General features: G+C 26.6%; 1 long non-coding RNA gene across 1 annotated transcript in view; it reads left to right on the top strand.

The window, feature by feature from the left end:
- Positions 1–5,293: 5,293 nt before the first annotated feature.
- LOC139426265 (uncharacterized) overlaps positions 5,294–25,496 on the top strand; it is a 91,934-nt gene continuing 71,731 nt past the window's right edge. Inside the window, exon 1 of the long non-coding RNA XR_011637510.1 lies at positions 5,294–6,150. This is a non-coding gene — a long non-coding RNA (uncharacterized lncRNA). The remainder of the gene's footprint in view (positions 6,151–25,496) is intronic.

Raw genomic sequence — 25,496 nt, 5'->3', positions numbered from 1 at the left:
GTTAAGCTAAACATTTGAAACAAACTCGTCTTGATTTATTTAATTTAACAGCAAAGAAAAACGGCAAATTTGTTTAAATGATGCAATTATTTATTAAATAAATGTCTTCAAATTTCTTCTTATTTAAGAAGTTTATTCGAATTTCTTCAATTAAATAAATTTCTTCAAAACTTTTCTACTTAATTACGCAAAAGTCAAATATGCTCTAAGCTTAAAAATATTCTTGTGACTTTTACTTTATTTAAATCTAAATAAGCATGTACTAAGAAAACAATGTATCTCAGAACCGCTAGAATGTGATACAATATGCCATATTTTTGTCTCAATGAAAATACCATAAAGCTTAGTAATTTTTACTGAAGCTCTTTATTAATAATTTTTACGAAATTAATAATAATATGTTGTTTATTAATAGATAAAATTTGGTCAATGTAATAAAATTTAGTAATTTTATCATGATACCTTAGGGTATGGCATAAAAACCTTTTATTTGATAAAAATTACTTTTCAGTTCCGTGATTTTTGTTAAATAAGTGATAATAAGAATTATATTTTTAAAAAAATTTCGACAAGTTGCTACATGAATGAAAAAATAATAAAGGAATGGTTTAAATACAGTATATTTTGATGCTGTCGCCAGAATTATTTTGTTCTTTTATCTTCCAGAAATCTTTTTACCATTCAGTATTGTAATTTTACTGGATTTCTTATCTCTGTCTGTGAAAATCTGAAAGTTAAAAGAAATATGTTGGATTTTTAAAATGTTAGATTAAGGAAATCTGTTTGGGTTATTAATAGTTTAAAATACAGTTTAATTAAAAAAATATAGGATTTTTTATTTGGAACTATTATTTGCTAGTGGGTACTAATCAATTTTGTTTTCAATTTGACTCGACTCATGTTTTAATTAGAAATTATTTTTCCCAGTTACTTCTTAATTGGGTTTTTCAAATTTTAACTAATATTTTCAAATTTTAACTAATTTTAACTAAGATTGCTTTTAGATCAAGGTCATGTAAAATTACTCTACAAAATTTGCTTTATCTTATAGTTTTATTGTCCTAACTAACTGCTGTCCTAATCTATTTAGAACTTCATTTTATAATTAAAAGTTTTTATACGGATGGTAAAATTTAATGTATGTTCATCAGCAAAGAGGGTGTTGGAACTAAAATAGTCGAAAATCAATTGTTTCCCTGTAAAACTTCTCCCTATTTACCGGCACAATTCAGGGCCGCTGTAAAACTGGTTTCTCCTTTCCAACAGTGTACAAGTTGGAAAGCCATAAACATTAGCTGCGTGGTTTGCATATATCGTTGTGTAACTCCAAGAAGGAATTGATCCGTGTTTTGCAAAGAATTCCGTTTCACACTACTTTCCATTTTAGGCAAATAAAATTTTATCAGATGTATATTAAGAATACGGTTTCGTTTTATTCAGACATTAGTTGATGTGCTTGCAAACATCGCTAATTATCTCCGAGACAGAAAACGGTATTTTGCAAAAAGAAAAACTAATAATAATAATAAATAAAATAAATAAATAAATAAATAATAAAATAAATAAATAAATAAGTAATAAAATTAATAAATAAATAATAAAACAAATAAATAAATAAATAAAATAAAATAAAATAAAATAAAATAAAATAAAATAAAATAAAATAAAATAAAATAAAATAATATGAACTAAAATAAAATAAATAAATTATGCAGCTTTTTGTTTTAGGCAAGACAAATTCAATCGGAGTTATTAAACAAAATATTTGATTAATTTTTAACAGTCAAGGTTCCTTAACCCAGAACGACACTTAGTTATTTTTTGACCCCCTGCATTTTTCAAGTTCTGATTCATTGAAAATCAGACACCTGTTCATCCCTTTATAATTAGTAGCTGAGTTTTCATCCTTATCTACCTTTTGTGACTAATTGGAAGGCATTTCCGGCATTTTTTTCCCTAACAGACTTTTTATCATTTTTATCAGTAAAATGACCCCGCTTGCCCTTCTCTTTATTCTACTTATATTATTTACCATAGCTGAGGAGTTCAGTGTGTTATTTCCTTTTATTCTCAATTAAACATCACCAGGCTCTTTTTAAAAGTAGTAGAAGAATAACTATGGGGATCAAAATTTTGCTCAATTTATACAAGTACTTGATCTCGGGAGTGGGGACTGCAAATATGAAAAAAAAAATTTTTGAAACAGTATTTTCAGTTTAGTTTTTTTTTTTTGCCTGAATGTACAAATTTATAAAGAACGCTTAGATTTATATACATACATATACACTTGTATGCTTCTTTGAAAATATAACTTCAATCAAACGTCATATTAATTTAACGTAGCACCTCATGAACTGAAATGTACTATTGCTTTATTTCTACTACATCCTAAGTAGCACAGAAGTAGGAACACCTAGCATTCACTCGGATGAATTTTAGAAAATTCCGGTGAGAAAATCCAACTCAAGCTGTAGCAATTGCAAACATGGAAAAGGGCGCAGTGAAGGCTTAAGGAAATTTTTACTTGTTTTCAGTGTTCATGAAAGTTTTGCCACAATAAATACTAGAAATGCTTTTCTATCGAACAAAAATACGTGAACAGTGTATAAAAAAGACGACGTTACCTGACCGCTTATGAAAATCGAAGAACTTGCTATATCATTTATTTGTAATCAACACCGGCAAAGTTGCGGTTATTCCGGTTTGAATCATGGACTGAAAGTTAAAATATTAAAAAAAATTTTGCCTAGAGCAGACAAAATGAAAATTTATTAAAACTTCGTCAAAAGAAGGTTCTATGCCACGTTCCTAGTTTTGAACTACTTCAAAACTATTACAAACTAATAGAAATGTAAAGCGATTAACTATGAAATGCTGTACTCTCTTTAGCATTTTTTTTCTGAGCAACATGGAACTTAAATGCATTTCTTTATTTAAAAAAGTAAAATTTTTGATTGTAGTTGCTTATTTGATGTTTGACTTAAATAAAAAATTTCATATATCATGAAAAGTTTTGTCAGATCTTTACTTTTATGTATTTCTTTTTTCTCCTGTAAATTTAAAAACTCTTACGCAAAACTTTGCAAACCGCAAAAAAAAAAAAAATATTCCCCTTCACTGTTTAACAAAGATGTTGAACAAATCCTGTCGAAAATTTTTCCTAAACAAAGATTTTCTCAGAATAATAACTAATTGCTACGTTTATACGATCCCGAAATAAGAGACACGCCGGAAAGTTTTTAATTTTCCGTTTAGGCCTTAATAACTTTCCGACTTATGCAAGCAAAATTAATTTTATTTTTCATGGGATTTTCTAGGGCTTAATAATCTGTATCAGGCAGAGTTTATTATAAGTTAGAACGCAAAATTTTTTGTAAATTAGAAGAAAACGCATTTGGTTATACTAATTTAACTATTTGTTATTATTATTATTATTTTAAAGTTTTGCTAAAGGTGTTATATATTACTGATAGATCGCTTCTATATTCAGAATATTCGATATTATCAATACAGGAAAGAAAATTGTTTAATTTAAACCATACATGTCTTATATGTTGGAGTGAAATTCATCTTTTCTTACTTGTCTAAATTTGAGATCGCTGTAAAACTGGTTTCTCCTTCTGTTTACGGCAAACGGGGGAAAAATAACAAACTATATCTGGGTGGTTGGAAAAAGTATTTTAAGCAAAGAAGTTGCTAATATTTTCGAAAATTCACAAAATTTATTCGTATAATAATTATCTGTTATTAACATGCTTCGGTTTTAATAAACTATGGTAATATTTTAATGAAAACAAGTTATGAATAAATATGCCTTTTATTAGTTTTATGCGTTACTATATGTTCGTTTATTGTAATAACGTTACATTAACATTTAACGTATTGAAACAAAATACAGTGAATGTTCATTAAATAACATTTATGAGTAAAAGTTTCTTCTTAAAACAATTAAGTTAACTGCCATCCAAAAATTAAACATGTTTTACACACGTGTTCATCAGTATTAACATATGATTAATTTTTGACAGTGTATATATAAGGTTAAAAATTTCATTTGCTTCAAAAATACCTGAATAGGAAATAACAGTGAACTTGCTTCAAGTGTTCAAAAACAGACGCCCATTTTCTAGACTTACCAGACGGGAATGAGAAGAAGCAGAAGTAATTTGAAAAATAAAACGTGAAGATGCCAACAAAAATCGAAAAATAAAGATGGGAAACAAAAACTAGAAAAACCACAGTAGCGGAAAGAGGAAAAAAAATTTAAAAACAGAAAAAAAAATCACAGTAGCCGAGAGGGGAAAATCAGAGTAAAATGCATTTCCACACGTTATGGACAAGTGACAAGGAACTAATATCGCTAGCAAAAAAATCAGCATTTTAATTAAAAAAAAAGAGAACAAAATTCTAGGGCATTAAGATGAGTTGATGTGACTGGGGTGTGAATAGTTTTGCTTTGTGGAAATTGAATTCATGCCCAAGATTCCAACAATGTGCAGCGATTGATGATTTCACGTATTCTTGGAAACGAACATATCTATCGTGTTCCTTAAGTCTAAATTTTATATATACTTTTTACATTGTTGCTATTACTGTTATTGGTCTTACAATTTTTAATTATATCGAGTTGAATATGATATAGTTTGAAATAAATAGTAAAAATGCGTGAACTAACTAATTGTGGTATAACAAATTTTAGAAACAATAACAATATTTTTGTAATTGTAATTTCTTTAATTATTACATTTATTATTCATAGTGGCAATTTAAAGTTAAGGTATGTAATTATATTTTTTTAAACAGAAATAAAACATTTCAAAGATTCTTTTTTTTTCAGGTTCACAACATAGCCATAAATTAAATCGCCAAGTACTTCGAACGAATGCAGAAAAAAAAGTCTAAAATAAAAGGACGGAAAAAAAGTGACAGAACGCGCAAGCAAATGCAATACCACTTTTGCGGCGTTATTAATCATAGACATGCCATATATTATTTATGGAATGAGGCAATAAACATCCCTATAGCACTAATGAACTCCATCTTTTGCAGCTACGGCCCCCCTTTTAAGGGAGTGAACCATCCTCTTAGAGCAAAGGCGTACAACCTGTTGGCTAAAAAGGAGGAACGATAAAAAAAGAAAAGAAAATGAGTGGGGGACGAAAGCGTTGGTCAGAAGATAAAAGGATAGATTCGGGGGGGAGGAAACTGACACTTTTCATCCCCCGTGCGTGCGCAAGGCATTTATTGTTCCCAGCGCCATCTTCAGGTTGGTCTTGGAGCAGCGCAGGAAAACGCATTCCAGGAGCTGCTCGAACCGGAGTTGCCACGGTATCTACATAAAGAGACCCGCACGTGGAAAAGCGAATTGAAACGGCGATATGCGACTTCGCTGGAAAAATCTCCAGAGCATCAGTTCATTTCTTCAATTTCTCTAGAAGTCAAAGTGCTCCCGGTCTTATACATCGTCTGGAATTTTCTTATCGTTTTAACTATATTACATAAAATATTAAACAAATTGAATTTTGTTTCTTTTAAAACTATTTTAAAATCGCTTTTATTTATTTTATAATGCTACCAAACGATTTTTTCAGACATTATTTTTATCATCAAGGCAATTTTTTTAAAAAAATCGTTTGCTTTCTTCAGTACAATGAAAACTGCTCATAGAACAATCTTTTTTTCTCTCTTTTCTTATAGCAAACAATTTAAAATTAAAAAGAGAAGAAATTCTCATGGTTTTGGAAAGAATTTTTTCAAAATTGTTGGTTCGTTGTTTGAAAGAAAATAATTGTTCTAACGTTAAAAAATAAAAACATCAAACGTAAAAGTCATGGAACAAATTATTAAACTTTTTACGAAACATTGGACAGTTTTAATATTCTGACGTAATATAGAAGGATGAAAATCTGCAATTCGTCTTTTAAAATGTTCAGGACGAAAAATATTGAACATATTCCAAAGAAGAGTGAAAAGAATGACTGTAACATGCATTTTATCAACAAAGCTTGGCAAATGTCCCAAAGTGACATGACATGTCTGGAAATGAAACTTTGTCTCGATATGTTGCCACCATAAATGATTTTCCTGTCTCCCGTGCGTCTATAGCTGGAACAATATTCTTCTGAAAGTGAAAATTAAATTTTTAAATAGGTAAGAAATTTTATTTTGTTCATTGTTACAAAACTTATATATAAAGGGAACATAAAAAAATGCAACTTAAATAGAATTAATACATGTTCGTAATGTGGAATAAATAATATTTTTAAAAGTTTTACTGCAATCAGTAGAGTTTTTTTGAACTTATTTTCACTCGATTAAATTTATTTCCATGTTTTTTTTTGAAAATTAAATGACAGTTTACTAACTAGTTATGCAAAGAGAATAAAGTAGTAATGAGTTTAATTTAATGAAAAGCAGCAATCGTTTAATTTAATAAAAAGATATCAAATTAGCTAAGGGAATAATTAGATTTCTCAGAAATAAGAGGAATATCTGAATAATGCTAAAAAATACTAATTTAATTTTTTATCTAATGTTAGAGTTTTAGTAGATATCGAATTTAGACATGGTAAAATAATTCGAACTGAATTTTCCAGAAATTATACGATTTTTTTTTAAATTTCAATTTTGGCATACTTTGAAATCACTTAAATGTTATGTTCAAAAAATAAAATATTTTTTAATAAATAACAAAATTAATGAAATTATACGCACAATTTCTAAAATAACTTTTGCATGAAATTTGTTTCGGAATAACAAGTTTTATAATCGTTGTTAAAATTTGTTAAAATTATTTATTTAGTTTTGGAAACGTTAATACAAGAGTGAAATTATAGTAAATTTTTACGAAAATTAAACTTTCAGTTTCCTTTTATATAAAATATTGCTCTGCTTTTCATCGGAATATTTATTCAAATGCGTGGGTGTTATATGAAACTATACATGCATTATTGTAAAAAATTCCCTCAGATAATAAATAGTTGAAAACTCCATAATTATATCATTTATGGTAGTTTAAACTTGAATATTTTTACGAAAAAATATCCCATCGAGGGAAATATAAAAATGGGTTTTAATTAAATAAAGCATAAGAAGGAGGAAAAAAACTTTTCTTTACACGTTGATACAATAAAAACTTAATTTTTATTTCTTGTATTTCAAGACTACGAGTATTTCGAAACCATAGGAATTTTGAGATGCACAACCATGTATTTTTGAACTGATGTGGACTTTTTAATTAACATTCCGATCCAAATGTTTTAATTATTTTCTTAAAGTATAATGAAATTCAAACAATTTACGTATACTCGATTTTATCACTAAAATTTTTTTCACTATTTAATTTTTTTAGTATGTACTATAGTGGATATGTTCGATTACATTTAATACTTATATCGTTTGTACACTTATTCTGCACCTTAAACTAGAAAATCATCTGTACTGTAAAAAGGGTATCACAAAATTTAGCACAAGTGTGTCAAAATAGCACCGAAGCAAACCAGAGTCCAATTTGAAAACCCTTTTTATTTTAAATTAAAACAGCATATACTCAATTTTGAGCTATATACATAGTCTCAAATGTGATGGGGAGAAAGAAAAGTGTGAGAGAGATACTCATCGTCTGCTGACAGGATTCGAACCAAGGACCTCCGGATGTATAGTAAGATGCTCGAACCACCATAGTTTTACAGCCCAGCCAGACAGAGTTAGGAAGCATTCTCTTAAAAGTTTTAAGGTGTGGTGAAATAAGTAAAGAAATAAAATAAAATTAGCGATCTCCTGACTGAGCTATTTGGACAATATTTTCCAAATTCGAACCATTCTACAACATTAACAATCAGTTTTCAAAGATGCGTCATTACGGAGGCCATTACCTAATACATATGCTTAAAAATTCTGTTAAAAACCTCCCGTTTCCTTATAAAATCTTAATGTACAAAATATAAAAACGATATTTTTAGTATGCATTTAGAAAACAATTGTCTTTAAACTGAAATATTAAACCCTGAAGAACAAAGAAAAATTAAAGAAATTTTTCGAAAAAAGGAGAGTATTGGAACTCAAAGTAGGTTTTGGACAATTTAATAACCCATTCGTTCGAAAGTTCAGCTATGGTACAATATGTCTACATTGTTAAAATGCATCAATTTTGATATTTTTCTATTTGAAATAATACAATTTAAAAGAAAATTCTTTAAATATGTCATTGGTGTGAATATTTTTTAAATTTATTATTTTAGAGATATTTCGGGAAAACAATTTTTATACTGATGTTATATTTTTTTTCATTCTATTGATTTGAATTTTTATACTCTTCCTATTGTTTTAAACTTCATCACATGTTTGTCGAAGTAAAAACAGTTTCAGTCAAATGAAATGTAATTATTCTACAATACCTCATGCATGTTTTCATAACAGGTTAAGAAAATATATAATTATGAAATTAAAGCTTTTTAGCAATAATCTACATGAAGTTGAAAAAAATACATACGGCAATGTATAGTCAGATAAAGATTTTATGCATATCAAGAAGGATGATTATGCAAATTGCAAAAAATTACAAATTTATTTATAAAAAAATATTACGGACCGAAAATGAATGGTGAAAAAAACCACAAATTCCATTTAGAAAAAAAAGGTTTTGTGTATCGCGCTGTTATCGATTTTAAATTATGCAAGACTTCAGAAAAAATATCTTATCATTATATTTCCCAAACGCCTTCATATATACCTTTATGTGTTATAAGTATATAATGTTTCAATAGTCAGCTGGTTTGATTTCTCAATGTTTCTGTTGAGAGTCCTACTGATTGCGACAACATTTCTCTGAATTCTTCACACTCATTTGTTGCAAATTTTCTTTTAAGCTTACTTACAAGGTGAAATATTTGCTGTTTTCTTCCTCCATATATGAAATACGCATCCTAAAGCATCATTTCTTTTTTTTTCGTGGAAAAAAGGATTCTGGTAAAATTATCCCACAAAATGGATATGAAATTTCATGGTAAAATAAACATTCTGGTAATAAAAACTGATATATACGGCATTTAAACCATTCCTTAGTTAATGTTTTCATTCATATGATAAATGTTTACCAGATATTCTGGTTTTGAAAATTATTCTTATTATCATACATCTAGTAAAAAATACAAAACTGAACAGTAACCAGACATATGATTTCTATGTCATGTTCTAGTCTAAGGTATCATGTTAAAACAACCAAATTTGTTCCCATTTACCAAATTTTATCAAATGTAAAACCATATTTTATTGATAATTTTATCAAAATCATTCATAAAGTGCTTCGGTAAGCTTATGATGTTCCCACGGAGCCGGAAATATGACAGATGTTACTATATTCTGTGAGTTTGAACCATACATTTTAACTCTTTGGACCTTAACTCTTTGAACCTTAACTCTTTGGACCATACATTTTAACTTCTTTTCTTAGGCTTCTGAAAGAAAATTTCTGGGAGATTATCTCATGGAGAGAACTTTTTTTGAAATCAGAAAATTGTTTCGATACGTTGTTTCCTTCTCAACTCATTACCTATGCATTAAAAATGGAGCAAAATACAGTTTATAAAACTCTTTTAAACTCAATGTTTATCTAGTATACACCTGATTCGAATTCATTTGAATAAGAAAAAACAATTCCGCATGAATAAATAATTCGGAAAATAGAAAATTTTTTCTTTTGCTTAGTTACTTGTTCAATATAGCTAGATTGAAAACACAATTTTCTAATGCTCTTTATAATTTATATGCTTTAATATTNTTAAACATGGGATGTGATTATTGATTATATATATATATATAATCAATAATCACATCCCATGTTTAAATAATCATCACTTAAAGAATAGAAAGAAATTGTTGAATTAATACTACAGCATATTTCATATTTTTTGATCAGTAAAAAGACAAAATATTTGTTAAACGCCAAACTGAACAATAAAAACAATTTGTTTTGCTCAAATTTTAGGTTAAACAAAAATTGTGTACAAATTATAATTATTTAAATACTATTTTGTCAAAATTTTGCATTTGAATTAAATTTAGATGTTTTTTTCTAGATTTATTCCTTTTAAATATGAATGACATCTAATAGTGTAAGAAGGACATCTATGGAATTGTAGTATTTCAGTAATAATATTTCTTACTCTATGCTTTCAAAGTAATATCACTCCCAGTTAAGATATGAGTTATATGGCCAGTTTAAAAATTTTGAAATTTGCCACTTGCTCAAAACGTCGCAAAATGTATTTTCTTTTTAGCAACTTTCTTGTTTTCAGAATGAAGTTCTTAGATGAATTACAGTTCTTAATGCTTCATTACCTACTTTAACTGATAAAAATGTTTACCTATTAAAATAAAAATCTTTAATCAATTTCTTTCTATTCTTATTACTAATTAAAATAAAAACCTATTAAATCTTGTTCAACTTATTAAAATTATTTTCTTATAAAACTTTTAATTTTCAAAAATTTCAAATTTTGAAGTCAAAAATCTTTCAAAATCGTGAAACATGGTAATTTTCATGCACGAATAAGAAGAGAGTTAATTTTCATAAAGGAAATCCAGTATCTTTCGATATAAATTAAAAACTTAATCCATTTAGTAGATATCTGGTTATAATTTTGTTTTAATTTAGCTGTTAATTTCACTTATGAATAATTACTTGATTTAAATTTTCACTGCAAATGGAGAATAACTATAAGAAATTTAATTCATTTTTCCATGAAATTCCTTTATTAATTTAATTAACGTATCTAATTAGACATACAGAAGCAGTTTTATCTGAAAAATTTATTAACATCAATAGGGTTTTTTGATAAATCAGACGGTAAATTGCAGTTTAAAAAGAAATAAAATGGATGAAATAAAGAAATTTGCTTAGAATATGATCTGCAATAAAATATTAGTGCTTCAATAAGCTGGAACATAACATTTGAAAACATTTGGAAATAATTCATTTCAAAAAAGGTAGTAGTGAAGAGAAAAAAAATCACGTTAATATTCCAAGTAAAAAACTTTTGAATTTCAACTTATGGGCCAACTTAAAAGTCTATATTCACTTTTTGCAAGATTTTTTCAGCATTAAAACTATATATCTCCATACCTTACAACAACAAATATTTGAGATTATGAATTTTCATGTTTGGTTTTTATTGCTTTATTTTATGTTTAAAAAATCCATAAGAAAACGCAAAACTTTTTGAAAGAAGGAGAATTTAAAGTAATTAACTTTAACAAACCGGTGGCTTAGTAAATCTTTGTACACTATCTCCCTGTATAATAGCATTGAAAAACCAGTTTTGCAATATGGGGAAGACTACAAGTTAAAATACGTCTCTTTGCGGGCCAGAACTTTCAGTGGGTTAATATTTGAAATACTTTTATAAAATTTTATAAATTTAAATACGATAATTTCGTAATTTATTAATTTCATGAATTTATAATTAATATTGCATTTTTTTAATTTTTAATTTTTATAAATTTTTTAAAAGAGACATTCTTGCATTAGATTTTTGCATAAAACACATTTATTTAAATAATTAAATTAAAATATTGGATTAAGATGTTTTTAATTAAATCAAAATGTGATATGCATATACTTTTAAAACTCCATATAAAATTTTTAAAAAAAAATTCTCAGAAGAAAATTTATCTCTTTTAAAAATTTATCTCTTGAACTCTCTTTAATGCATGAAAACATTTTTACCTCATGTTCACTTAACTATAGAATCAACAGGAACACTTTTAGACCAATTCTCCCGATATCATTTTTACATTATTAAATGAAAGAAATCATTAAACGGTAAAAATAAGGCCTTAAATCTTTTTAAGTGAAGCAATTTATTTATAAATTTTTTCAACTATATGAACCGTCTTAGAATCACAAAGAAAAGTCGTTTTCTTTCGAACAAAATGAAATAGTTGTTCTTCTTTTACGTAGGATTATTTTTTACCGAGCAGAAATGTATTTTTCACTGAGGCATAACAAGTCAGTTGAAGAGGAAGAGGTGGAGGAATTGTAAAAATAGCTTCGAAAATAGATAAAAAAAATACTTTCGCATCCAGAAACAAGCCAAATACTTGGATTTGTGCCAAATACTCGAGTATCGATTTATCATTGACAAATTTTCGATACCACATTCTATACTTTCACATTATTGACGTCCCATTAAGCCTTCACTTTAATTGCGCCAATTTTTGCTACTTTAAAAACAAAAAGTTTGAGAAAAATAAGCCAGCGACAAGCTATTGACACAACAAAAGTTACCACCAAATGCTAGTTGGATAGATGTCATCCAAAAATTGATTTCAGATTTGAAAGAATTAAAGGTGCTTACCCATTGTTGTTGGCTATCTGCAAACGTAAGAAAATTTTCTTTTGGAAATTAGAAGTAGATTAGAAGTTTAAAAATAAAATTAAAGCTATTAACGGCGTATCTGTTTTAGATAAGTGTTTACAACTTACTGTTTAATTATTTGTTATGTGCGTACTTAACCTTTTAATTATGTTAAAAGTAGAAGATCATAATAAGGAAAGTTTTTTTTTTTCGAAACGAAAAGTTAATTCGAAGTTAAAAATGAATAAAAAAAACTGACAATGGTAAGTCTAATTTAGATTAGTGCTCGTAATGAACTTTATATTGCTTGTTTTGCTTGCAAATTTAGATTTTTTTCATATTAATTATTAAAATGCTTTTAAAGAAAATACCATTTAATATTTTTGGAATAATTAAAAATGTAAGGCTTATTTTTCCCGCAATATATTATTGCAATATAAAAATATTTTTAGAAGCATTGCAATCTATTTCTATTCCATTGGATTTTTATTACTTAAAATTTAAATTGCACAAAACTATTTTGTTCGATTTTGTTGTAAAAAAATTATAAAATATATTCTTAATTTGAATCTGTTTTAGAATTGGTCAGCAAGAAATTTTAAAATTTTGATGTATTTTTTTTCTTCCTAAAACATGTTGAGTGTTTGAGCTTTTTTATATTTTTCTAAACTTTATCGCGTTCTAGAAATCTTTCTACATCTTTAACAGATTCTAAAAAAATTAAAATAATAAATAATGTAGATCTCTTTAGTATATTTTAAGGTCTTATTTCATTTATATTTAAAATAGTTAAAAATCTGCAAATTTTATTTAAGAAAAATTAGTATTTTTAACTTTGAAATATAAAATGCTCAAATGAAACCTAAAAGGCTAAATAAAAATAGCTAAGTCAAGTCAAATTGATTTAGATGGTACGCTTTCAATAATTTTAAAGTGAAAAAAATAGTTTAAAAATAGTTACTAAAAATAGTTACTAAAAAATAGTTTTTTTTTTAATTTTTGTTTTCTTGAAAAAATTAACTTTAAATAAGTATAATGAAAGCCTAATTAATTTCCGTTTATCAACAATAAGGATTAATCACAAATTTATGTTTTAAAATAATACATAACTTTAAAAATAGCTCCTACATTGTGTATCAGGCAGTCTTAAATATTCAAGTTAAATAGTAAGATCAATAAACATTTTCATAGATTATCATATTATGCATTAAGCTATTTTGCTTAAACACAACAAAACCGAAAATTGAACGTACAACGGTGCTTAAAGTTAAAAATTCTGCAGTTAATTGTAAAGTTTCAACACAAAAACCTAAAGATACCAAGTATATAAAACCAGTAAGAGCTAGAAAATTTTTGGCGAAACAAAATTCTGCAAAAGTTTTAGTGAAATAGTAATGACAGTTGAAGTACATTTAATTTCCAGTGAAACAAGAGAACCAAAATTTCCCATTAAAATCATAGAGTTTTGTAGCTTTATAAGTAGTAAATAGCAAGCTAAAACCTGAATAAAAGTTTCAAATGATTTAATAAATTGATTATTAAATTAATTAATTAATTCGGAAAAAATATTTTAAAGAATGTTCTGACTCATGCTGAAGATTGATAGGATTTTTAAAAAAGTAATGGGTAAGGTTCCAGTTTAGCAGTTTAATTAATTAATAAATTGGTAAATTTTTTTTAAAAAATCTTGACTTATGCTCAAGATTGATCGGATTTTGAAAAAAAGTAGTAAGTAAAGTTGCACAGATAAGAAAAATGAAAGTTTTATTTTTTGCCTTTAGACAATACTATCATATGAAAAATTTTAATGTTGGTATCTTGTGCAGATTCTAATAATTGCTTAAGACTGATTGGCAAACCAAGTGAAGTTTTCTTATTGAAGTCACTACAGAGCATGTATAAAGTTAATTTTCTACAGATGCGTTTTAATTTCAATTAAATATTAACATACTTAGTAAAATATCGAAGTTCAAGCTACTGAAAAATAAAGTGTTTTGAAGACAATTACATTAATAAAATTAAGTAAAAAAAAAAGTTTTTTTCTCCATAATATCAGGCTTTATGAGGTACAAATGTAAAATACTACTTTATTTATAATAAAATAAACATTTTTTTTCAGTATAAATCTAATTAAGGTAAGATTATGTGATATTTTATTGCACTTTCTTAAAAAAAATTTTTTTTTCGCAAGATTAAATAAATGTTAAATTTTTTGTGTATAAATTTATACAAATTAATTAAAAAATAAATCGTGTTCAGTATCCCATTTTTATCACATATTTATTACTTTCTTAAGATTTTTTACTGAAAGCAAATATTTAAGTAACTGTATAAACGTTAAAATAAAAAATTAGTTGAAACTGTGAGAACCAAATTTTAAATTCATCTATAAATCCATGAAATGCTTTTAAATATAAACTCTCTGCATAATTTACCACACTTATTCAATTTCCCTAAATTTAAATATATTTTACGATGGTACAAAAAACTGATGGAAAACAAGCTTTCAATTTTTTCCAAGTTGAATTTTCGTAAATCACAATACAGAGAATTATATTTGTTCTATGCTCAAAAATATTTTTATGCTAATCTCTAATTTTAAAGAAGAAATACGTCTGAGTAGAAAAAAAGGAAAGAATATATAATCTGAAAAATGTTTATCTAGAAAATAAACTTTTTACTTTTCTATATTTCACTGTAGGAATTAAAATCTCTTATAAATAAACATATAAAATAAAAGTGCATGACAATAGCTTGCATTTCTGAAGAAGAAAGTTAAAATGAGAACATATTATAGATTTTTTTTGTATATAGCATCTAATATTGAAATTTGTTTTTGAAAAAAGTTGAAGCATTTTTCTGACTAGAATTAAAATAAAATCTTATATTTACTTCTTTGTCTGATAGAAAATAATTAAAGCAAAGAAAGTTAACTCCATAAGTAAGTTTTGTTTCTTACCTTGTTTTGCATGGAATTAACAAGAAATTCAGGTTGTTAAAAAAATCTGCATATTAATGGGAAAATAGTTTTAAATTCATTCTTATGCCTCAACATTTAAGTATAAATAAGTTAAGTAGAAAAAATAATTCAAAAACTATCATATTTCGTATTAATGCGAATTTATTTTCTTGTTAATTAAATTCGAACTGCTAGACAAAATTATTTCTAAATATCTACTGTATACTTATTTTTTGTTCGTATTTACAAACACCACAAGCTTTATTTTTTGCTAAATTGCCATTATTTTCGAAAAACATGTACTTGCAATAATAAATTCTATGGTTTGGACTGTTTAAAGTTAAATTAAACGTTTCCAAAATTGAAACAATAAGATTTGCGTAGATCAAGATACTGATGAGTTTTATGGATTTAAAATTTCGTTAAATATATAGCTGTGATTTTTTTTTGAAAATAATTTTTTCAATGAAATCTAGAATTAACTTAAAATTCCTTCAGCTACAATAAAGGAAAAACAATCTATGCATCTTTGTAAACTATCAAATTCAATAACACTGTTGGAATTAAGTAAAACTGGGGTGTATGCACGCCCACAATATAGCTGACAAAAATTAATTTTTTACGCCCTGCAATAAAGGATGTAGATTTTTTTAAACTTTTTGTTTCAACTAGTACTACAAAACTTAGTTAAATGAAAAGACTTCTACTTAAATACTACTTCCAGTGATATTTAAATCAAATTATCAGTTATGTAAAAATTACCAAAATGTACCAATTTTTATTACACATTCTATAACAATAGTTTAATATTACCTTCGCCAAAATCGTTACCAAAGCACTTCGTAAAAAATTACCGTATTTTTGTTGCTCCCTCAGAGTCAGAAACACTGTAAATTTTACCATATTCTGTTAGTTTGGGCCATACTTTCTTCTTAGTATATAAAGAAAATCTGACTTGATGATAAAAACATCATCTCTATCAAAAGAGTTTTAATATAAATTAATAAATATAATTTTACTATTTGCTGGGCAATAATAGAGTTAGGGTTACAATTTGACTTATGTATTCAAGTTAGACTTCATTACATAAATCAAAATACCCTCGAAAGAAAAAAATAATTCAAAATACTTAAAACATAAGATGAAGGAGATAAAATAGAATTATTTTAGTAATTATAAAGCAACGCATTTGAAGAAAAACTGAAATTATTTCTTTTTTAGAATTTAAAATTTTGCTGCATTATTATACATAAACTCTTCTCGTAAATTATACATATTCTCTTCAAAGCTACATTTGTTTAGAAAGCTTGTAAGGTAAATTGGGAAATTTTACTGAAAATTATTGCAATTCACATATTATTCGAAAGTTTTAAGCATGATGTGATGAAGTATTAATAAAAGTGCATAGTTATTTTTCCTTATTCTACTGATGCTTAAAAGCCAAAAAAAATAGTAATAGTTACAGTAATTCAATGATATAAGTTTTAAAATAAAGTTTTGTCGTACTCCTAAAATATTAGATTTCCTTAAAGTAATACAATTTGCTAAACATTGTTACTTTTAGAAGTTAATCATTTGTTCATTTCAAAGAGTTCATTTTTTACAACCAGTCCCACGACGCTGTTAAACTTAGTTTAGTAATATGAATTCTGTAGTTTTTTTTAACACCATTTACAGATCTAGGCCGCCAAGCAAGCACATAATAAAAGACGAACCGGAATAACGCTGGCGTCGACCAGACAATTTTCTCCGCTTTCCTAAGAAGAAAAAGCTTCATAAAAATAAATGATTCCAAGGTGTATAGAGATCCTATTATGCTTATTATTTTATTCAACATTGTAAAACTCAAGAGAAAATTATCGCCAAATAAAAGTTCTCTTGCATTTATAAGAAGACTTTTCATAACTCTTTTGAGAATTTGGCGGGTTAAGGGGAGAATAATTTGCTTTCCATTTCAAACAACAAATTGCTTTTGTGTGTTTGAGATACCCGGGTATGTTTGGAGGAGATATTACTTCCTCTTTTGCCCTGGCAGACCCCTCCTTTTATATTCTTTTGTCGAAATGATGATTAAATTTTCTGCTTATGAAAGGTAAGCGAGTTAAGGCTCTCGTTGAAATCAGTGACTTTCGTTGACAAAATAACTTGTATTGTGTTGTCAATTCAAAGGTGATGAATTATTTTTCTTTGAAAGAATTAGGATAAGTTCTAAGAGCTGGAGAATTACTTGCCTCTCTAAGATTAAATTAATTTAATAAGATCATTAAAGGAATATATTATTTATTTATTTCAAGCTTGGTTTAATTTGGTTGGTTCTGCAGCATTCTGCTGCTGTATTTATTAGTAGCAAAATCGAAATCATAAATTAACTATTTTCTATGTTATTAATATTTAGTGTAAACCTGCTGATATATTTAATCCTTATGTTACTTGTGTTATATCAAGTATCAGCATTGTGGTATAGAGTTATTAAATATTTTATTTGTTTATTTTGTTTAATTTCGTTACCTAGTACTAATTTTTCAAATTAAGAAATGTTTTTTTTATAAAATTAATTTCGTATTTATAGACAATATATATTTTTAAAAATACATTTTTAGAAAAGTAATTATTGTGTTTTAAGTTATAATTTAGCTGAAGTTTGGATTTATTCTCACTAGCTTAAAAAACTTTACAAGATTAAATTAGTTTAAAAAATTTCTAAGATTAAATTAGTTTACAAAACTTTCTGAGATAAAATTAGTTTAAAACGATTATGAAAGAAAAATTAAAATTAATTTTATTTATTTCGAGATTAGTTTTATTTAGTAATAAAATACTATTTTATCTTATATTATTAATGTTAAACTTGTTATTTTTCATAACAGGATTTAATTTGCGTCAATAGACTACAATTTATGTTAGCTATTGTATTAATCATTATTTACATTAGCTAACTAAAGGTATTTATTATTTGCAATAATGAATGCAAAATTCAAGTATTCAGTGAGAATTTGATATTATGGTTATTAACTAATTCAGTTTGTGTTATAATGAGCACCAAAAGTGTGCTCTAGAGTTGTTAAATTAAAATTAAAATTTTGAAGGGAAGTAAACATTTTAAGTTTAGATAAAGACGTCGATTTTCCATGTTAATTTTATGTGTTATTCATTCTTATATTTCATTTTTCTATAAAATTATTTTATTAATTTAATTAACGTATCTAATTAGACATACAAAAGCAGTTTTATCTCAAAAATATATTAGCATCAATAGGGTTTTTTAATAAATTAGACGGTAAATTGCTTCATTCTAAAGGTTCAGGCTTCATTCTAACTGAATAATTGAGTCAAATTCGGCCGAATAAGTTTATAAAGTTTGAAAGTTTAGAATACTTGAAGCTTATGAACTTTTATTTAAATCTCCCATAACCAGAATTTTAAACACTCATTAACATCTGAAAACGTGGTAAAAAATCAACATATAAATAAAGTATTACGTAAAAAATTCTTGATAAAATATGCTTTAACATTTAGATAAACTTTTTATATGCATATTTTGGTATAATTTTTAATATTTTTACAGAACTCAATCTTATAATTAACATTACTGCATATAAAATTTTCATAATTAAAATTTCAATTTGAATATTATTTAATTCTTGTATTAGTTCTCTAAATTAATTGTAAATACAGAATAAATATTTAATTACATACATAAGAGTAAATAATAAATGCAATGAAATATATTAAGGAATAATTAAAAAAAATAAAACTAAAATATATTATCTTAGAATAAAATATTATTTAGAAAAACTTATATTAAAATTCAGCAATTAATTTTTATTTCAAACATTAAAATATAAATAATATCATTGTAAGTACGCAGATTAATTTATTAAGCATTTTTAAGCAGAAAGAAATTTATTAAACATAATTTCTTTGTGTTTAACACATTACTTTAACACTTAACATATTAATTTATTAAAAATAAAGAAAAACCTTTAATACTAATTAATAGGTTTTAAACAGAGATAAATACACAAAAGTGAAGACCAAGGAGAAAGAACTGTTAATGTCATAAAAGATGATTCTGAGTTTAGAAAAAAACGAACTTCAAGGCTGACAGGAACCATTTTTTCTCAACATGCTTAATCTTCACGGTGTAATGACTCTCGAGGAAGACTGATTTTCCAAGTTATTGATTTGTCAAAACTTTAAATGTAACAAATGCCATTTTTGTGAAAAGTGGACATAAATTCCCCCTTCCCCCTTCAGTCTTCCTATGTATCCAACATTGCTTTATCAACAATCATTTAGTTTTAATTCAAAAAATATTAAATTATTGTTAGAGCTACTTCACAAATAAGAGTAAATTCTAAATAAAAATGTAATAGCAAGAGAAAGCATTTTATTGCTTTTCTACAAAATATGATGTGCGAACGAAAAATATTTCTTTTAAATATATTAAGCAAAATAGATAGGGCTCAAAAAAAATTTCGTCTAAATTATAACTAATATAATTTAAAAATAGTTTTATTTTTTAAATCATACATATAAAGTCTAACACATAAAACCATAAATCTTTCAGAAAGCTATAGTTTTCTTTATTATTACCTATTTCCAATACGTTCTTTCAAAACTCTTCAAAAGCAGAAGCAAATTAATATTTCATACAAATCACATTGCTTTATTTAAAAATTCTAATTTAATTAAGATGTTCAAGTATTATATAAGTTATCTAACCTTAAAAGACAATAAAATTCAATTTTCCCATAACTTCAAGTGCGATTTCAAAATTAATTTTCCAAACAGAGCCTAATCAATTTTGGAGTTTACCATACATTCTCATTAAAACCCCTCAAAAATCCATCTTCACAATTAACAATAATTCAATTCTTCATACAAAGACAAGGGCCATCTTAAGATCTCATTCTTTAAATGATTCGAAGGAGGGACAGATCGAACAAAATAATTGCTTCCACCACACATTGATCATTAAATAGCCCTAATCCACCATTTCAATCACTCCACCACGACGAGATAATAAGCGGAGATGCTTCACTGCTTGCTAATGCCTCTAAGTAGGACTGGCAGAATTGGANAAATGTAAGTATAGCTACACAGATTAAATTATTAAGCATTTTTAAGCATAAAGGAATTTATTAAACATAATTTCTTTATGTTTAACACATTAATTTAACACTTAACATATTTATTAAACATAAACAAAAACCTTTAATACTAATTAATAGGTTTTAAACAAAGATAAATACATAAAAGTGAAGACCAAAGAGAAAGAACTGTTTTTTGTGAAACTGAATTTTTGTGAAAAATGGACATAAATTCCCCCTCCCCCCCTCAGCCTTCCTATGTATCCAACATTGCCTTATCAACAATCATTTAGTTTTAATTCCAAAAATATTAAATTATTGTTAGAGCTACTTCACAAAGAGGAGTAAATTCTAAATAAAAATGTAATAGCAAGTGAAAGCCTTTCTAGAAAATATGATGCGCGAACGAAAAATATTTCTTTTAAATATTTTAAGCAAAATAGATAGGGTTCAAAAAAAAATTTCGTCTAAATTATGACTAATACAATTTAAAAATAGTTTTATTTTTCAATTCATACATATAAAGTCTAACACATAAAACCATGAATCTTTTAGAAAGCTATAGTTTTCTTTATTATTACCTATTTCCAATACGTTCTTTCAAAACTCTTCAAAAGCAGAAGCAGATTAATATTTCATGCAAATCACATTGCTTTATTTAAAAATTCTAATTTAATTAAGATGTTCAAGTATTATATAAGTTATCTAACCTTAAAAGACAATAAAATTCAATTTTCCCATAACTTCAAGTGCGATTTCAAAATTAATTTTCCAAACAGAGCCTAATCAATTTTGGAGTTTACCATACATTCTCATTAAAACCCCTCAAAAATCCATCTTCACAATTAACAATAATTCAATTCTTCATACAAAGACAAGGGCCATCTTAAGATCTCATTCTTTAAATGATTCGAAGGAGGGACAGATCGAACAAAATAATTGCTTCCACCACACATTGATCATTAAATAGCCCTAATCCACCATTTCAATCACTCCACCACGACGAGATAATAAGCGGAGATGCTTCACTGCTTGCTAATGCCTCTAAGTAGGACTGGCAGAATTGGAAAAGGTTGGACCTTGATTGCGAGCGATTTCTGGTAATGGCTTCATTAAAGAACCCAAAAAGCCTTAACTCGGAACCTTTGTATTCCACTCTCTTTAGGTCGTTATACAAAAGTGGATTTGTAAGCATCTCCAACAGGCAAATATAGTGGATTTCTTGGGAATCGATCAATCCATCGATTACGATTCACATTATAGAAAGGATGTTAAAATAGAATATTGGAGAAATTATAATGGTCGATGCATAATATGTTCTTCTTAAAGTTAGAGTTTGTAATACATTTCATATTGTTACTGAAACTTTTAAAGGTAAACTGTATCTAAATGTTTATCTTTTAATAACGTTGCTTCTGTGTATGGTATATCAATACAGTAAATACATGGAGGAAACTATATTACTTCTTACTAGAAAGCCATAGCCTGCCTAATGTTACTAATAGTACAAAGATAATTATTCTATTTTTTTAATAAACAAAGACATTAACTATTTCACATTGATCAAAACCAAGCGGAATATTTTTCTCTCAAAAGCGGTTTTTATTTTACTTTTTAATCAAAATGAAATTATATTATTTTGATAGAAATCACAGTTTAATATTTATTTAAGTCTATACCACTAATGTGTATATCATTATAGATTTAGAATTATGTATTTTTCAGACACTAAATTTGATATTTAATTCTAAGCAGCATTGACAGAAACTATTTATTCGTTAATCTTTTGAGAAATATTGTTTTTTAAAGATAATACGAATTATTTAAATTTACGAACCGGACAATGAATACCAAAAGTCAAATTGATCAATAGAACACAAATATCTCCGTTGCATACATTACTAGGGAAAACGTAAAAACGTAAATAATCATAATAATAAATGCTTTCCGTTTAAAACGAGCCACTTAAAGCTAATATAACTCCCATTTTGCTAATCATCAACATATTTCTGTGCACATTTCAATTTTACTCTTGATAATTTTATAGCCCTAAATTTGATGTGGATAGGGATAAAGAATTTTTTAAAACTTCGAATTTCTTCTAGAGAGAACAAAAATTGGAAAGTATTAATATCTTCTTTGGCAAAGAAGAGGGTTTCAGAGGGATTTTCCTCCTAACGTTTTTTTTTAAATTATTTTATTTTATTTCATTAACGGCGTCGAACACCTAACCCAATTCTGAGTTACTAACATATCCTTGTAACATACTAACAGTCCTTGTAACATATCCCTGTAACATACATACAGACTAACATATCCTTGTAATTTTCCCTATCCTAATTTTCATATCCTTGTGATCCTTGTAATCCAACCCAAAAGACAAGGGATTTTCAGTGCAAAGTATTGGACAAACTAGCCTCCGTGGAGGACTCGTTGATGGAACTAAGCAGCATTTGAGTAGTATGGAGAGGAAATACGCGAAAACTACCCACCATTAGCCCAACGGCAAGGGGAATTTAATCTATGATCCGTCTACCACTAAGCATATTATATATCGGTACTGTGATAGGTGTGAGCTGGAAGTAGGATTCGTATCAACCAGATACTTCTAGGATTCAAACCTGGTTCACCTCATTGGGAGGCAAACGCTCCATCTCCTGTAAATCTATGTGTTCCGTTTTTCTCCTTTCTTTTTTACAGTATTGAGTACTCAAAAAAAATTCTGGCACATTCTCATATGCTAAACTTAAATGAACTGTTTAAAACACTTATTACACGAATAAGTGTTATATAATTAAATTTTAATTCATTAAAATGAACTGGAGTCGATTCTCTATCAACTGTTTTCGTGATATCAAATTATTTAGTGATAGAAATTCAAACATGAAACTGAAAAAACTCAAATATTTTTTAAATTAAAAATTCTAAATAAGTTAGAAGATTTATAATTACATTTTTCAACATTTCTAACTAGTTAGATTGAATCAAGAAAAGGCGAAAAGTAAGAGAAAAGCACGCAATTTCACCATTACGACCTTAAACGTTTTCAACTTATATAATTTAGAAATGGTTTAAAACCTATTTCATCCTTGAGGAATTTTAGTTTGCGTCATGTTTTCGAAAAAACTGCATTCAATGTTTGCGAAATTAATTTACTTTTTGAAAATTATTTTTTATATTTAAAGGTAGTAGATTAATCTACAATCTTGTTTGTTGGTTTCGTAGCATTTTAAGTGTCTTGGTCAGGAATCGGCTTATACCTTCGTAGACAAAATTAAATAAAACAAATTTACTTTCTACGCTTTAAGGTTTTATTTAATGGCTTACTTTTTGCTAAACAAGACCAAATGGCTCTAATAAGTTGATCTGAAGATTATATCTGGGATGTTTTCTGTTTTAATCTGTAAAAACAGTGGTGCAATCTAAATTTGGATTTGAAAAAATCCAAAAATTGTGTAAATGATTGCTTGATGTCAAGTTAATACTGAATCAATCGAGCGTTCTCACGCAAAGATTTAAATCTTAACACCAATATGCTTACACCAATCTGCAGCACGTTGGTAAGGAAGTTTTTGTTTTTTAGAGAGTAAATTTGGCAAATAATTAGTATATTTTTAAACTATTTATTTCAATTCGTGAGTGATATTATGGTAAGGTAAGGTTTAAACGCACAAGAAAGGTTTTTGGACCCTTATTAGACGTTTAAAAGCAAGTAATTTTTAAATTTCAAAATATTGACGAAAATTCGCGTTTTTTTTTCTTTTTCTTTACGTGAAGTGCGTTTGTGAAATATGGGTTTTTCTTGTCAAATTTCATTGAAGAACTGGTTCTTGCCTATTTTGTTCGAAGTAAGTTTCAATCTTCTTTATTTTGATGAGAAATATTAAATGTGGTCAATTATTTGACAATTAATTCCAATCCTCTTGTCGGATTGAATTGATTAACTACTGTTACAAACTGTTATTAAATACATATATCTTTTATTTGTACAATAAAATAATAAAGATATTTATGTTTTTATACGACTTACGTAAACCTGTCAATTATACAAAATAATTTTATTTAACCTCTTTTTACTTTGATTTTGTATGAATTTAAATTAATATTTTGTTATTGCAATACGTATTTCTGATCAAAAAACTAATTTTGTTTTAAGAAATATTCTATATATGCATCCAAAAATTATGATTCTTGCTATAGATTGCATCATAAAAGTAATTTTACCGATTCTTATGTGTATCATAGATTAATTATATATTTCACTGTTACTGAATAACAAACCAGGATGAGAATACTTCATAATAACTGATGTAAAAAAATTTCAGGTGATTTACTATACCAAGAACTATCATTGGATTGGTGAAGGGAAATACTTGACGAAATACAAATTTGTTGTAAAATTGTTTCCCCTATTTTTAGTGCGGAATTTCTTTTTAAAGTGTAGAGTGTAGTAGATAGTAAGTAATTCGAAAGTTATAAAATTTTAGGTACGATAAAAATTCAGGACTAGAATATAAAGATTTATACAGTTGAGTTCGTTATGGGAGGAGAAAACTAGAAATAATTGATATCCAAATCTTAATTATATGTACTTTGCAAATGCACATTTTTCTTTAAAGAAGACAAAACTAGTATGGAACCAATGCACTTATGTTATTCAGTAGATGGAATGAAGGTTTCTTAACATTACATATGCAAAGTAATACAAGCATGAGTTTCGAAAGGATGATGTTTGAATCACCAGTTATTTAAAAAATGAAGTTCTTAATCAGCAGTATTAATTACTTAAGGAAAGAACATTTCGTTCTTTACAAGACATTCATTTGAATTTTTTCCACGTATTATAGCTAAAAAAGTTTTAGAAAAAGTTTATACATATTTTTCTCTGACATTGCTAATGATTTCCCAATAATAATTCTAAGAAAAATATTTTGTTTTAAGCCAATTTTTTTGGGGAAAAGTAAATTATCTTTTTCCAAAATTCAAGTTTCCTTCACCGTTTTACGCACTACTTTCGAGTTTAAACATTTGTATTAAAAACGACTAAAAGTAAATTAAAATATAAACAGCTTATTACAGTTAAATTAG

Source organism: Parasteatoda tepidariorum, chromosome 8 (genome assembly GCF_043381705.1).
Source record: "Parasteatoda tepidariorum isolate YZ-2023 chromosome 8, CAS_Ptep_4.0, whole genome shotgun sequence".
Taxonomy (NCBI): domain Eukaryota; kingdom Metazoa; phylum Arthropoda; class Arachnida; order Araneae; family Theridiidae; genus Parasteatoda; species Parasteatoda tepidariorum.
The sequence above is the reverse complement of the archived record's forward strand: the minus strand, read 5'-3'. Positions and strand labels throughout refer to the sequence as shown.